This window comes from Amphibalanus amphitrite, unplaced genomic scaffold (genome assembly GCF_019059575.1).
Source record: "Amphibalanus amphitrite isolate SeventyFive unplaced genomic scaffold, NRLGWU_Aamphi_draft 000354F_arrow, whole genome shotgun sequence".
Classification (NCBI taxonomy): domain Eukaryota; kingdom Metazoa; phylum Arthropoda; class Thecostraca; order Balanomorpha; family Balanidae; genus Amphibalanus; species Amphibalanus amphitrite.
Window position 1 is genome coordinate 153,574 of NW_024881848.1, and position 14,109 is coordinate 167,682.

Genomic DNA, 14,109 nt, shown 5'->3' on the forward strand with positions numbered 1-14,109 from the left:
AGGCGCAGTGCATTTCTCCGAACCTTCGTGTCTCATTCATTTATGAAGAGATTACCGGCGGATGAAGGCTGGTTTATGGGATGTCTATTAAAACCTTGCGCAATGCGGGCGGAATGCCCTCATCGGCCTGCAAAAGTGTGTTAAGATGAAATGACCTTATGTTTATGATATTGACGTGCTAATTTTAGACCCAGGTATGTATTAGCTTAAAAGGCAGCGGACAACGATATCTTCTTTTTAGGCACAGGCTGAATACATATGTATGTACGTAGATATTAATTTGCTGCTAAATATTTTAGATAAGGCAATGGATTTAGCAGAAGTTACTGTTCACAGATTTTACCACTATCCAGCTTTCCGGATATAAAGTATCCGAGCCTATTTATAGGTGACACACATGCATAGGTATCGCCATAAGTAACGTTGAAATCGCACGTTTTTAACTTGTTTGGGCGTGTTGTGCGACAAAACCAAAGTCAGCTTGCGTAGTGACGAATGACGCGTACGGAACATTCTAACAACTTTATCAAGTAGGTACAAAGAATAACAGCACCACAGACACTACGATTTTTAACAGCATGCAAATTTCAAACGCCTCAGTGCATCCCACTTCATAATTTAATCCACACACGCTTTTATCACGCAACGCGCACCCTCTCTTTCATCCCACTCCCCCCTCCCCACCTCCAGCACGCACCTCAGATTGACCCCGTGGCCCTGGAGATTCCCGCGCGGCTCTGATCGGCTCCAGACGGCCTATCGAGTCTCCAAAATGAGCTATCGACTCCAATCAATGGCGAAGAGCGCGAGCGTATCTAGCCACGCCCCCTCACTTCTCCGTGTATAGAGGATGGACGGGCGATCCTAACGGTTCTCACGTTCACTACCTTCTCTGGTGGAAGTGTGACGTTTTGCTGGGCGCTGAGACCGTCCAGCAGCCCGGGGTCGTCGGGGAGCGGGAAGCGCCCCTTTGTTCGACTGGAGGTCACTGTAGGACTCGGAGGTGCCCCGGACCAGGACGCCGGGGTTTCGTGACGAGCCGATGGAAGGGAATTAGGCAGGTATCACCGGCGGTGAGTCAGGGTGTTTTGTGCAGTCCCGACACGGCTATCGTCGGTGAGTCGAGGTTCCGAGCGGCATGGACACGACGGCGGCGCGGCGGTACTTATATCTGGGGAAACCCGTGGTCGTGTCTATAGGAGGTGGCTACTGGTATGGCTGTGGTTGTTCAGTGGTTCCTCCATTATGCTCATTGATAAACAGGAACGACTGCGGGACTTTTCCCCTGCTGCTATGATCCGACTATCGATTTTCGACTTTCGTGCTCCTTATCACTTCATAGACCCTCTGACTCTCCCTAATCGTGCATCGCGCTGGGCACCGAAGGATTGAGGAAGAGGGGGAGAGCTCTGTGCTACCCGGGAGAGAGGGAGGGTGAGAGGGAGGAGGAGCCACGCCCTCTGGCCATGGCCCTCCCGGCGCCTCAGCTCGGCGGCCAGCGTATTCCGGTGAAGGCCGCAGTGCCAACTCTGCCAGTCATCGGAAGCGCCGCCCCGCCGCTGGTCCAACCACGCAGATTGCGCTACATATCGTTACACTTTCGCCAACTCATCCTGCAATGCAGGGACGAGGTGTGCGGGGCCAGTCTCTGAGAGAGGACGGAGGGTCGTCCCCACGCCATTTGTGTGCAGTTTCGTCACTCGGGGTGACTGTCACTCCCAGCAAATTTACTCGCTGAGTGTACTTACAAGCATTGGCACGAGGGAGTGTCACCAACACCAGTGTCAATATTTGTTGGGGTAAAGCTCCTGCTCTGCTCCACGGGAAGTGAAACTGCTCCGACCAGTGACGTTTTGTCAAACTCAGAGCGGTGGGCGTTTTATGTTTCATCATAAACATTTGAAGCACTACCGATTCCACTGTCGTTAACAGTTGATGGCATTAAGGTCTATCATGAAGCGAAGACCAAGGAAAGACCTATGCAGAGTCCTCAGTTTACGCCCGAGCTGGCCCCTGAGGGCACCAGCGCTGAGGGGCGCCGCCGGCGGTTCGCAGGTGCTGCCCTCTACCCGCCGGCGGCGCCCTCACCGAGCTACACCCTCGTGGCTCGTACCGTCCCGAGCCGCAAGTAATATCCCGCGCCCGGCTGGGGGTCCTGGATTTCCACGCCCTGCTGGGGGGGGGGGGGTGTTTGAACACCCCCCCCTTGTAACTCGGCTCCTGGGCCACGTAGCGATACGCGGAAGGCGGCGTTCGAAAGAGCGTAAAAAATAATGACGAAATCACTTCGGTCAATTTTTTGGTCAGGTCAAAGGTCAGGTCACCAGAGGTCATTGAAGGCAAAATTTCGCCGATTTCCAGGTCGAATGTCGAAAATTTCCAAGAAGCCAACGCATAACTCGGGAACCAATAGAGCTACAGCGCCGCGGAAAAGCGCATTCGATAGCCCTATTAACGCTCTTTCTGAGTAATCCTCTCAGATTTGACCTAACGTCAACGGTTTTGCCTGCAGGGGGCAAAAACTGCAAAAATAGCCGATTTTTTCGGAAACAGTTTTTCTGCAATAACTTTTGACCCAAGCCTTGTACGAGCTTACTTTTACCGGCATCGTGTTCCTCTCGTCAAGACGCATCGAATGAACTATAACTTGACCTTGGAAGGTCAACTTGAAAATTTGACCTCGGGTCAAGGTCATGACCTGACCGGAAAGGGTCATGTTGCATATCAGTCGATCCGTATCGTCGAGCTGAACACATCTAAGGCGTTTTCATCGCTCTAGCATGCCTCTATAAAAAGTTATTTGCGAAAAACTGTTAGATACCATTCGTGACCTAAGATGACCTCAGGGCATAAACAAGGGTCACGGACACCATTTTCATGTTCTGTGTGTCTAAACCACTTGTAATTCGGTGTTTGGGAGTGTTTATAATGTCTTTCGTCCAAAAGAGGCGCATTTCAATTTTCTCCCATTGACTTATAATGGGGAGGTCGCAAAATTGACCTGACCTTAGGTCATCGATATCAAAATTCTGAGATATACATTTTGTACATGCTATTGCTCTTAGCAATCGCTGAAAGTTTCAAAGCGATCGGTCACTCGGTGTAGCTATGACAGACATTGAAGCTTTTTATGAGGTGAGGTCACTTCAAGTGACCTGGTGACCTGACCTTGAATGACCTTGGTGTGAAATTTTCACAACATGTGTAGAATTGATGTATGATAAGGTGTACCAAAAACGGCGGCGCTCCGCGCCGCCGTTTTTGAGATATTCGCGAAAAACCACAAGGGGGGGTGTTCAAACACCCCCCCCCCCAGCAGGGCGCGGGATATCGACTCCCTGGTGACACGCAGCGCCCTGCCGCGTCCCAGGGCCGGCCGACCGGTCGCTCAGAGCTCCGTGTCTGAGGAATGTCTGCTGAGTGGTACATGATGGGCTCCCGGAGCGCTAAACGCCCCCGGGGCGGTGATATGAACTGATCTCTCGGTGATATGGACCGATCTCTACCAGCACACGGCGGGAGGCCAATGTTCGGTGGCGATCTATGAGAGATTTGCGGTCGAAATCCCAATGAGTATCCGATAAAAAATGACAGATCGTTCCAAACCGCAAATAATCATGTGTAATAAAATTGGAGTTCTGATTATATTGATTGGAAGTGATTTTAAAAATGCATGGGCCAGTCGCGGTGACCGCAACACTCATGTTGCCTGATTTATATTGTTACATTTATATGCACATTTGACCAGATGTATTTAGACGGTGAGCGTTGTCTGGGCTTTCCGGACGCCCACCGGCCTAAATGCATCGTCCACGTCTTGTCATTTATCCTTTTCAGTCACAGCCAAGAGTAAGGTGCCACCTCTGATCTATGATCATTGGCATGTATAGCAAAAGTAAGAGAAAATACGAAAGCATCAAATTGATGTGGAACTGGTGACTACAAGCGCAGAGACCTGGACCACTCACCATGCAGCCAGCTCTCCGTATTTGTACAGCAACAACCCTCCAAACAGAAACCAGTCACCAGTCACAGCATCTGAAGCCGTGTGTGGTCGGCACACGGCACGGGACGGGTCATCGACCGCGATCACATACACCGGTGATGTCAGACCCGTGACGTCACAACACCAAACTCTACACGGACCGGCATTTTGCAGACAGCGCTGCACCCTCAGCCATTGACGTCAGTGACCCCATACTTTGAGCAAAAGTTCCGAAACTTCGGTTATAAATGAGAGTTCGCTATATAAACTCGTTCACATGATGCTTGGATTTTTGACCCTCGGATTACGGTTCACTGAAGTTCAACGCCGTTATGAATGCTACCCTGATCAAACACCTTTCAGCAACAAGGAACATTTCCAGGTCCCTTTGCCACGATATTCATGCCTCTCCTGTACTTTCCAGAGTCCATTCCCCGCAAAATCATTCCTAAATCCCTCTGGTGACACTCTCGGTCTGTCCACCGTGAAAGTCACCCGGACGCTGTTCTCGGCCATTTATGGAGCGCAGTCGGCCGTCAGAAGTGAATTCCGCTGTTTACGATTCACTGTCTGATTGATGATCTGTCCAGAACTGACCGAAAACCCCCGGTGCGTCTGGTCTGACTCCCCTCAGCCCGACTTTCAGCAGTTCGGGCAGCCTACAGAGGCCCAACAAGGGCTACAACCGAAACAGAGACCACCCGGTCGAAAGACGCACGGTTAAAAAATGTTTGAACGATAGTTATTGGTAGATTCAAAGAAACGCTTCGAACTAAGTCTAATAAGCAGGGATAATTCTAATCGACCTCAATGTGCGGTTAGGTGAATGAAATTAAATCAGTAGTGTTGATGGAATTCATGTGTCGAAAGTTCAACAACTGGGGTCGGAGTTTTTAGGCATCAGTGAGTTGACCGCGATTTTTTTTGCCAACGATAATTTTCATTCGGTTAAAAGACCATTGCAAGCGGTAACCTTTATCAAAAGCTAAGAGATTGATGACGTTGATTCGATAATTCCACCAAGAGCGAATGTGAAACCCCAGACCAGTTTACGCCACGTAACACATTCATGAATAAAGATCACCGTAATATCCTCGGCTGTACACAATCCGCGTCTCTGAAGAGCTGCAGGCCGCAGATGCGATGCTTGTTTCAGTTCTAGGTAGCCATGTACGAGTAAGCTAAAGCACATCATACCATGCAACACCATTTATATTTGCAAATTTAATTCATGTCTATGCATATGGCTATGTGCAGTAGACATTACCTACTAAGCCACAAAGGTGGCCCACGCGATTTCATAACTGAAGCCTGCATAAGTCCAGCATGCATCAGCTACGTAAAACATAGCATTGTCTTGTAAACTAAGAGATACCAGAGCGGTGCACAAGTGAGCTCCGTCTGGATTCCGGCGAGGGCGGACCCGCCCCCTGCCCTGCGAGCTGTCAGGAGACAGACAGAGCGACATCCATCAACTGCGCTGTCTTCAAAGGCCGCGCGTATTGTGAGGCAGCCGGGAATGCATTACCGATGCCGTGTCCAGAGTGCATCCAAGATCTGCGCTCCTGATCCACGTCAGGTGCTCTGCACTAAAATCAGTGGAAAAAGCATATGATGGACTGATTAAATCGCAATCTGGCGGAACACCACCCACAGATTTCAAACCCACGATGAACCGAAGTCCCAGCGAAAAACAAAAACACCTTCATAATTCTTCATGAAAACAACAAAACAAAACAAAAAACTTCTCGCTGTTGCGGGCTGCAATCATCTCATATCGACCTGACCCCTCTCTGGCCCTGCCCTAAGGTCGCAGTCTTCACAAAGGGTCACGTATCTTCCCCTCAGCTCACAAACACATCAATGACCTCTGGGTCATAGCAGCCGCCAGCCCCATCTACTCGTAACCTTAAGGTCACAAACAACACCTCTGCCAGCGGGCCACGGGTCACGACTCACGAGCGACTCGGTCCGTGAGTCGCGACTCGTGACTCAGAAGAGTGACTCAGTGTCGGCGGACGTGGCGTTGATGCGCCCTGCGGTCAGTTCCAGTAACAGCCCGGGTGTTTGACCTCAGCTGGGGCGCCTCCGACCCCTCGCAGGAAGCACACCCCGCTGACTGCAGAGTGACCACGGGCAGGTGTGTGATCACGGACCCAGAGGGCGAGCGGGATCCGTGACAGTCGTGAGTCGTGAAGGATCCTCTCTTGCGTCACGACTTTCGCTTGGCACTTATGTAACTTGATAGAAAGGGCTGTGCTTTGTTGTGGTATTTTTTTCGGCTATATGCCTTGATACTCTGTACTTTTTTGTAACCGAATTTCCTGTTTCGTGATTCTTTGTGCATAGTTTCACTTTATAAGATCCACTCTACCTACCAATCCACCCTCTGTCCTCCACTAGCTGGATGCTGGAGGTCCTCCACTAGTGTAACCTTCGGTTACACTAGCTTAACCCCCGGGCCTAGACCACCCCAGTCAGGGACCAGCCAAACCTCACGGCCGGGACATCTCATATCGCCGGTCCGCAGCGCCGCAGCACGTCTGTCTGACTCATATGGGCCGGCCGACGGACGGGGCCGGTCCCAGTACCGTGAGCGACCCCTGTTCGCAATACCAAGTGGCTCTGTCAGCCCGGCCAGCCGGCGCTCAGCCGAATATGGCGTGGGCCGCGGTCGTGGGGGAGGGGGGGATTGGAGGGGGTGGTGCAGGTGGGGTCAGATGGGGAGAGACGGACCTTCAAGGCGGGTATAGCACCTCTCCACCGCTGATCCGCCCCTGGCCGAGCTCTTTAATGACGCCGTAACTATGTATAAAACAGATATAGGGAGCGGCGCGGTTCAATGTTATGCTGTCTGTTCTAACGTCCTGTGAAAAAAGACTGTTTGTGTTGGACAATGGAGGACAAGGATTGCCTCGTCGACAAACTTCCTCAACGCGGACCCGGCACGAGCGGCCGCTCGGTGCATGATAAGCAGAAACGATGCACCTTTGGTGCACGATTCATCCTTCATCGTGACAAGACCAGGAACTAACAAAAAGGCGCAGTTTACATTCATGACTTGACATGAACTCAGCCCGTCTACAATGCATGTTGCTGGGGACGATCCATCAGGTTGGCGCACCCACGTTTCTGCTTCGCTGCTTTTTCTGTATGTCTATTTGTGGTGTTTCCGTATGACCCTGTCACACGCGCCTTACCGACCTTCACGGGTCTGCCTCCTTTTACACCACCGTCTCAGCTCGTTCGGACCATGTCACCCTTCTCCGTCTGTTAGATAGGCGGCGGCGCCCCTGTGTCAATGTGCCGCCGGCCGAACAGCCGACCCTGGCGAGGTCAGGGGCCGCCGAGGTCAGCTCAGAGCGCGCTGCCGGCCCTCTGTCCCACTCCAAACCGATACAAAAGCGGAGCGGGCGGCAGCGCGGTGACCTCTGGCCGGGCGGACGAGCTGACCTCGGACCGCGGCACTGCCGCCGGCAGACCCGCCCCCAGCCGTTTTCACGCGTAAGGCTGGGTTGTTTTCGATCGATAAACCATCGATGAGATCACCGTAATGCCGGTAATACCCTGGCGGCAGATATAATCAGGCAAACACCGCTGTCGTTTTGCAACGACACGGGTAGATTAATTGCCACCCGATGTTTCATTAACCAAAATCGCTTACAAGGCCTGATGTAGCAATTGTCACTGAAGGCTATTTTCACGCTACTCAAAGATCACGTTCCACGAAGGTAAATAATGAATTCTGAGAATATAAGTTGCTCAAATACAACCGATTAGGTGTTTGCAAGCCATTGTAGTTTTCAATTGTATTTAGACTGACCAACATGCAAGTCATGTAATAGAAAAGCTTCGCAAAGTAGCTTTCTCTTCCGCGAGCGTGATGCATTGTGTATCGGTGCCGCTTTTTCACGCGTTAGGCACAGCCGTTAGTCAGTGACCTTGCCCTCCATTCGGGTGTTCCGGGCTTTCCCAGCGCCTACCCGACCGCACCGCGGTGTCTCAGAGTCACTAATTGGCCCCCATCAGCCCCCTTCCAGGGCAGTCTCCCCGCCGTGCCTGTCCCGGCGCGGCCACCTCCCGGGACACAAAGACGCTGTCCGGCCACTGGAACTAATCCGCCGCCCCGGGGTAGTGTGTTAGTACCCCTTCAGTTGAGCGACCCTCCAGCTGACACGGCTTTGTCGGCGGCACTTATATCGTTTGTAACAGGTACTTAGACCGTTACGTTTGTTGGACAATAGCAACAATGAGATGGCGGACGAGATAGGCCATTTGCTGGTTACGTGATCGGAATGGTTCGCGGCGCGTGCTAACGCTGGGCGCGGTCCCCCAGCGGACAGGTACTAAATAGCCAGCCTGATTACGAAGACAGTTGCAAGACGATGGGTATATTCACTTCGATAAAATAGAAGCACGTTCGGCTTCTCCGCACTGGCACGCTGAGGCACCACTTGAGCTTAGGGCGTTGTTTTGTTACGTTATCTAAACTGCAGCCATCTCGCTAATCTCTACATAAAATGCTGCCACGGCAGAGTGGTGTTAGGTTCTTGTCCGCCGTCGCGGTCTCCGCAGTGTTATTTTCATCCTTTGTCGTTGCAGTCTCCACCCTTAAGCTGGCACTTGGTCCGCTTTTATTGAGCTATTGTGCATCCCCATTCTCCACCTGACCTTGTGACAATGAGGACGGTGTCATTTAGGACCACGTGGAGCTTGGCGCCATCAGAGAACTATTACATAACTGTACGGCAGTAAGCCTGCCCGGGTAATCCCGTTACATGTTAGAGTGGCGCTATTTGTGATCATTGAATGGGTTGGTGACAGTGCGTCCGGCGAGTGACCGATATGGTGGCTGATGCTGTTTCAGACTTGATAAGCAGCATTTGACCCTGGTGGAGTCAAAAGAGTCTCGTGTACAATGGCTCAGGTTTTCACTGAGGGGTTATTTTTATCTGACAGTGAAACACAACGAAGGTCGTCCTCTTACAATTGCCTTTAGCGGATACAAGGCAGCATTTTTCAAATAATATTGTTTTGTGTGTCTCAGTTTACACGCAGGCAGAAGTCAAATTTACCTAAGGTGTAAAACAATTATTTTTATATATAAATGCAGCACTAAATAATAATTTTTGGCAACATTTCATTTGCTCGTTGTGTAGCCAAACGCAAATAAGTTTTTTCCATTGGTATCAGGTAACTTTTTTTTACAAAATGCCTATCTCTGCTTACGTGTAAAGGGTAAAGGGAATATAAGCTTTTGGTTATGCAGCGCTGTCTAATGCTAGAGTTTCAACTGGCAGCCTTCTCTAAAGGCTATTCGTGTTACAGCTGTCGCAGAAATCTAAATTGACTGTATCTGAATATATTTGTCAAGACCATTGCATAAAAGTGAAGCCTTGCTATAGCATTATCATATCACCCAATGACAGAAAGCACCATATTTCACTTTCTAATCTTCAAGAACCTGCCGACAAGCGCAGTTACAATGGGCGATTCTTTCGAGTCAGCGTTTGTTTGATATGATTCTTTGGACAGCCAACCATTACCGGAGTGTTTTAACGTTCTCCTTTTGGGCGCCACCTTGTCATTAGTACCGTACCGACCCGTTGTAAAAATTGAACACCGTCAGACGTGGCCTCCAAGGACATTGTAATCCGGCCTCCTGTTTTGGAATTGAAAGAAGGATCACTCCGTCATGTCGTCACAGTGGTTCGGTTGACACAAAGGCGACACGAAGCGCAACGACACAGAGTTCGGAGACACCTCACAATGACATTAGGTGGCGACACGCGCCGGACCGCCTCTGTCTCAATGAATAAAGAGTCCTGGCCCAAACTGAAAGGATCGGTCTGTGTCATTACCTGGACGGGTTGTTGTTGTTGTTTTGTTGCGTGTCGTTTGGCGCTGCTGGACACGCGTATACCGGCCTGATTCCGTGACCAGTGAGCACGCCTGGCTGAGGCCGAGCAACGGGGATGACAGAGGCTGTCAGGAGCGGAGAGAGAGAGAGAGAGAGAGAGAGAGAGAGAGAGAGAGAGAGAGAGAGAGAGAGAGAGAGAGAGAGAGAGAGAGAGAGAGAGAGAGAGAGAGAGAGAGAGAGAGAGAGAGAGAGAGAGAGAGAGAGACAGACAGACAGACAGACGGAGAAAGAGACAGAGAGAGAGAGACAGAGAGAGAGAGAGGAGAGGAGAGGAGAGGAGAGGAGAGGAGGAGGAGGAGGAGGAGGAGGAGGAGGAGGAGGAGGAGGAGGAGGAGGAGGAGGAGGAGGAGGAGGAGGAGGAGGAGGAGGAGGAGGAGGAGGAGGAGGAAGACTTTTGAGGAGACGCCGTTACACCGCGATGAAGAGGCGCTGAGGGATTCTGAGGGGCTGTGGAAGACTGAGAGAATATAAGAGCGAACTTGTTAGCGGGCCGCCAACTGTGCGTAGCGGCCCCTCTGAGAGCCCCGAGCTAAGCGCCGTGAACGACTACTGATGGAAGGTTAATTGGCTTTCTTCGCACTACCCGACCTTCATCAAGCCTTTGCCTTTTATGGTGTTAACGGTCAAGAAGCTCATTAACCTTTTTATACCACAAGCGGCTTTTTACTCTAGCCCTGAAATAAAATCAGCACGAAGGCGAATGATGCTGTCCTGGATGACCCTTGACGAACAAAAGGAAGTCAGAAGTAAGAAGTAATTGTAAGAAGTAATTGGGCTACTTTAACACACATTTTGATATACCAGAGAGCCTCGATTCAATTACGACCATGGTAAGCCAGTTGGAAGTAAAACCGTTTCATATTGTCGCCATCTTCCGGCCTCCACAGCTCCCAATTGCAGTCGTGCAGCGTCTGCCACCTCTGGCGACACTGCCGGGCGACGGTAGCCCTCTATCACGACGTCTGTCATCGTGCCCTGCCCGCTGCACTTAGTGACGTCACAGGCCGTCTAACGGGTAAGGGTGGCGGCGGCAGTGCCCGCGGCACTCGGCCCGCGCGCCCCGCCGACCGCGCCGTGTCGGCGTGTAGTGTGTTCCAGTGTTGCAGTGCTCCGGCTACCGTGTTCCAGTGTTCCAGTGCTCCGGCTCCTGTGTTCCAGCGTTCCGGCTCCCGTGTGTTGTTACCGGTGCTGTCCGCTCTCCCGGCCGGCTGATCCCCTGTGAAGGGCGCTGCCTCCGTCCGACACTGCAGGGACAGGGGAGTTGGTAACGGTACAGCCCACCACCGGCTTCTGTGCCCTACTGCGCGGACCATAAGACAGCGCGGCAGTCTGCCGCGGCGCCGCGCCCCGCACACCCCCGCCGGCGCTCCTGGTTGGTCTGCAACAGTGGCTGATAGGAGGAAAACTGGACGACTTGAAGTCAGTGAGCAGAAAAAGAAAAGCCCGGGGCAAGACCAAATCAACTGGATCGCCTATTGACCGGCAGCAATGGTGCGAAGGACCATCTAGAAACAGGGCCAAGGCAGTGATAAATTCTGCAGAGAAATCTGAGGTCGGTTTGGAGGTTGCATTGCAATGTACCACTGATTGCCTCGAACAGTGAACAGTTCGCCAAGTCACACCCACCATAGGTCATCCTTTCACCCTCTCTAGCCGCTTGGTTCTCGCCCAAGTTGTCCGGTCACGAATTGGAGCATCCGCCCACGTGCTGCAACCCGACTGAGCTCTCCATTCACTGCTGTTCATTCTCTGTAAGAGGATCTGGTGTCAGATGCGGTCACTGACAGGTCAAGATGAGCGGATAAGTCACCAGCAATTCGGCGTCAGCAAAGTTTTCAGTGCAGGTCGCTTGAGTAAACAGGAAAACTCGCCAACGACTCGGTGATACGCCAGCGGAAAGTCATAATTTCTTGAAAGGCGTCAATAGAGCGCCAGGTCAACGTATCGTCAGTTCACCAAAAGGTCACCGACAACTGACCAGTCACCGAAAAGTCAGCAACTGGTCGCTGTCCCGTCATCGTCAGCTCGCCCGCAGGTCAGCGGCAGGTCAGCAACAGGTCACTGTCCTGTCACCGTCAGTTCGCCCGCAGGTCAGCGGCAGGCCGTTGCCGGCACCTGCCCGCTGCTGCGCTGAGCACCAGCAGGTGCCCGGGTCGCCGTCCGCAGCTCGGCGCGTGTGACCACTCTTCCGCACCAGTTGTCGTCCCGCTCGGCGGTGTCTCGGTCCGGCGGCTCGACTCGGCGCGGCGGCGGCAGTGGCGGCGCGCCGGCGGCAGTCCCGCCGCGACCGTGCGCCGGACAGCAGCGTCGGCGGCACCACCCGGCTCTCCACCGCGGCGGCCCCCGGGCTATGGGACAGGGCAGTCATGCGCTGGCTCGCGCTGCTCTGCTGTGTGACCTGCCTGCGGGCGGCTGCTGCGGACTCGGCGGCCGGTGGGACTCTGGAGACGCCCCGCTCCTGGGGAGTGGCCGTCAGGAGCCGATGGAGGGGTGAGCAGGCTGTGGGAGGCAGCTGGGGTGTGTTCGTCAAGAGTCAGCGCCGCGCAGATACTGGACGAACGCGGCCTTTGCCTGTAATCGGGAGAGATGAAGACTTTCTATACGGGCAGCGGGACCAAAGCTCTGCCTACCAGCCCACAACAACAGCATTTTCATCAGATATCACCTCCAACACCCGGCAAGGAAGTGACAGCCGACTTCAGAGCGGCCTCAGCGCCAGCTTCAACCAGACCCGTTCCAGCGATGCCTCTGACTCTGACTCTGACTCCGACTCTGACTCCGACTCCGTATACGGCTCCGCTCGAACGGCGCCGTTCTACGCCCGCCTCCAGCCGGATTCTGGTCTTCCTCTGCGTCCCGGCGGACCTCTGCCCGACACCCTGAACCTCACGTTCACCGCTGGCGGGATGCGGCACCGGCTGACCCTCCAACGCGCCCCCAGTGTACTAGATCCAGCCTTCCTGGTGCTGAGGCGCGGCGCCAACTCCAGCTCTGTCTCCGCTCTGGACGATGGTTCGGCGGCGCATGGCTGTCTGTACCGCGGCGAGGTGACCAGGTCTGACCTGGCTGAGCCCGGCTGGGCGGCCCTCGATCTCTGCCGACATCTGACCGGTGCCATGAGGCTCGGAGGTGAGGACCTGGTGCTGGAGGCGGCCCCGGTGGACTCGCGACACGCGCGCGCAGCGGACCCCGCCATGATCGGTCCGCAGACGCTGCGCCGCGCGACGACACCTCACTGCGGCGTGCATCAATCGTCAGCAGCACCTACCTCGTCATCATCGTTCGGCCGGCGGCGGTGGCGGCGCCGCGCCGGTCGTCGGCCTCAGCTGACGGTCGAGCTGGCCGTGTTCGTCGACCTGGCGCTCCAGCGCGTCATGCGGGACCTCTACGGCGAGCACACAGACGACGAGATCACCCGCTACGTGATGACCATGGTGAACGCCATGGAGCTGCTCTACGACGACCCCTCGCTCGGCCGCAGCGTTCGCTTCGTACTGAAGCGGCTCGAGCTGCTGGAGACGTCGCCGCAGGAGTTCCAGCAGGAGCGTGACATCAACGCCTTCCTCACCAGCTTCTGTCGGTGGCAGCAGCGCGAGAACCCGGCCTCGGACGCGGACCCGCTGCACTGGGACCACGCCGTGCTTCTCACCGGTGAGGATCTCTTCACGGCTGACAAGGCCAGTCGGGAGGTGAACCGGCAGGTGGTCGGATTTGCGCCCGTCGGAGGCATGTGCACCGCCGCCAGCAGCTGCACCGTCAACGAGGGGAAGGACTTCGAGTCGGTCTACATCGTGGCCCACGAGATCGGCCACAGTCTCGGTATGCATCACGACGGCCAGGGGAACGAGTGCTCCGAGCAGGGCCACATCATGTCCCCGACGCTCGGATCGGGAACGAACACCTGGTCAGCGTGCAGTCGAGAGTACCTGAACAGATTTGCAGAGACGCGCCAGGCGCAGTGTCTTCTGGACGCCGGCGGCAGCGCGACCAAGCGCTCTCAGCAGCTCAACTCCCTTCCCGGCGAGAAGATCGGTGCCGACGAGCAGTGCCGGCTCAAATACGGTCCAGAGAGTCACCGTGCGCGCCGCCAGCCGCTGGGGGAGGTGTGCGCCAACCTGCACTGCAAGCACGACCACCACCGCTGGACCAGCCACCCGGCGCTGGAGGGCACCGCCTGCGGCTACGACAGCTGGTGTCGGCGAGG

General features: G+C 54.1%; 1 protein-coding gene across 1 annotated transcript in view; it reads left to right on the plus strand.

Moving 5' to 3' along the window:
• Window positions 1-14,109, plus strand: part of LOC122389317 (GAS2-like protein pickled eggs) — a 38,509-nt gene that overhangs the window by 3,061 nt on the left and 21,339 nt on the right. The window lies entirely within an intron of this gene.